Below are 2,889 nucleotides of genomic sequence, written 5' to 3'. Positions count from 1 at the left end.
TCTGTCTCTCTCTGTCTGTCTGGCGAGTGCACGCGTCCTATAGCAAAAAATCCTCTCAAAAAAAAAAAAAACTAAAATTTTCCACTGAAGTAAAGAAAGTAATAAAAAGATAAGTCATATAGACTCAGAGTACTACCCAGCATTAGCTCACTGAACACGCATAGAGATGCTATGAGATGACTAGTGGTTAAGGCAGCTGGATCCTACTTGGTGGACCACACAGTTTGAGTCCTGGATCTGACAGCTTAAAAAACATGCTGTGCACATGTGAATGCATGCCCAAAATCTCCAAAGGAGGAAGAAATGAAAAATAAGTACCATAGTGGGGGTACATTCTCACTTTTCTTCTCTGTCTCTCTCCAGTGAACACACAGGAGTGTGTGGGCCCTGTAGCAATTAAAAAAAAAAAAAGATATACTCAGGCACAGACTAGGAGAAGATATTGACATGCATGACAGCAAAAGCAATGATATCCAAAGTGCATGAAGATTTCCTAGAAATCAACATGAAAATGACTAACAAACCCAACGGAAGGAAATGACCAAAGGATATAAATGGATCACAAAAGAAACAAAAAAAAAACTCAAGCGTCTGAAAAGGAATGCATCCTCACAGAATACGGGAATTAAGACAGGAGATGCAGCACTGTATACCCTTGAGTCAGACAAAAATTAAAACACCAAATGGTACCCAATGTTGATCAGAATGTAAGGAAACAGGATCTCTGAAACTTGTCCCAAGACTCTGATTTAAACGGTCTGGGACCAGCCAGGCATAAGCATTATTTTAAAAGCTCTTGAGAAGATAATAGTTTCCTTTCCATCAGGGAAGAGACCTACACTCTATCCTGAGCACAGTGGCCTTTAGCAGTCTATTTTCTCCACTGTACCCCTCATACCTCAGGACTTGGAGTGGTGTCCACGCTCTTGACTCTCAGGCTACTTCCAGATGACTGCCCCTCCCTCCAGCCCTGGAAACCTACTCCTTCTGTTTCAGGCATCCACTGAGCCCCTTCACTTCATTAAGCCTCTCTAGCTATTGAAACCATCGGAATTATGAAAGGAGTGGTCTTGGTTTTAGACAGTGAGTATGCTAAAATATTCTCTTCTAGTGCTATTGTCCTAAACTGACTTCAGCCATGCCTTCCCTTATTCTACCCCAGATATTGTTATTACTGAAGGATAGCTGTACCTTCTCCATAATCTCGATTGCCAGCATCCCACCTTCCAGCTCCCACCTCCAACTCTTCCCTCTGATGCCAACAATTTCCTAATGACACTGCTCTGGACTGAAAGATCATGATCCATCCTTTTCATTATTCCTTTCCATTCTCCCTCAGCTACCTCACTCCTCTCTCCTCAATCCAAATTAAATTCAGTCCTCTAATGAATGATGCGATGCCTGAGAGCTGAGGATGGTTAGAGAAAATCCACACCCTTGCTGATTGTCTCACTTGAAATTCATGAGTAGGCCACAACCTCAAGAGGGAGCAGCAATCCTACCATCAGTCCTACTGCCCTTCCCCGGCCCTTTCACTCTCCTACTCTCCTGTTTCACACTGCTTCCTCCTCTACACTCCCAATATCTCCTTTCCTTTTTCATTCTCGGCTGAAAATGCTTCATTTTTCACAAAGAAAAACAGATGATAGCAAAAGAGCATCTCCACTATTTCCTATAAAGACCTACCAGCCCACCTGGACCTGTTAGACCTCCATGTCCTCCTGTCCTTAATGCTCTATGTCAAGAGCCAGTGCCTGCTGGGTTCCCCTTCCATTTGTCTATTCAAGAAGATCACTTTTGGAGTTTTCCTTCTCTACTGCATCAACATGTTCCTACTGCAATGGAACATTCCAATCAGCACGTGATACTACAATTTCTTCCATCTTAAAAAAATCTATCCTGTGCTTGCACATTTATGTTTATTGCAGCATGATTCACAATTACTAAGACACAGCACCAACCCAGATGTCCATGAACAGATGACTGGATTGGAAAAGTGTGACACATATATTCTATGGAATACTACTCAGTCATAAAAACAAGAAGACCCTGGCATTTGATAGAAAGTGGACGAATATGGAAGATTTACTGCTGAGTGAAGCAAGCCAGGCTATGAAAGAGAGAGACTGTATGTCTCCACTCAACATATACCAACTCTCTGTACTCTATAGTGGAAACTGAGAGATTAGAGGACATAGAAGCATTAAAAATGGTTATAGATTCAGGAGACAATGTGGGAAGAGAATGGGTGAAAGGAGAAGTGTGGGAGAGGAAAGACATTTATGGGACATGTAAATGGGTTATTATCTGTCGATGATAATATGTTTTGTATCCTTACCTGGACTGGAGATGTGTATTGATGTTGGGTATATTCAGCTTACAAGCAAAGTGATGTATAGTAATTAAATGTATACAATTTAAAATAAATAAAAATAATAAATAATTTTTAAAAAAAAAACCCTCTCCATCTGAATCCAATTCTTCTCCTGGCTCCTCTATATACCAGAACTCCTTGAAACGTTTGTTTAATTCACTGTCTCTAATTATTCTCCTATTCTCCCAAATCTACTCCAATCAGGTTTCCTTTCCTACCATTCACAGAATCAGCTCTTGCTAAAGTTATCAATGACTACCACATTATTAAATCCAATGTTCAAGCCTCCATTTTTATCTTATTTGAACTATCAGCAGCATTTGACACAGCTGAAAGATCTTGGAAAGTTTTCTTCCATGACTTCTGGGGACTTCCATGACTTCTACTCCCCTTTCTCCCTCTCTCTACCCCAATTTCCTGCTAACTCATTGGCCTTCCTTCTCAGTCTCCTTCTGCTTTGTTTTGTTTTGTTTTCTTCACAGGCGGCATGAGCTCTGGAGAGAGACAGGGAAAAG

Source organism: Tupaia chinensis, unplaced genomic scaffold, assembly GCF_000334495.1.
Source record: "Tupaia chinensis unplaced genomic scaffold, TupChi_1.0 Scaffold146907_1, whole genome shotgun sequence".
NCBI classification, from domain to species: Eukaryota; Metazoa; Chordata; class Mammalia; order Scandentia; family Tupaiidae; genus Tupaia; species Tupaia belangeri.
The sequence above is the reverse complement of the archived record's forward strand: the minus strand, read 5'-3'. Positions refer to the sequence as shown.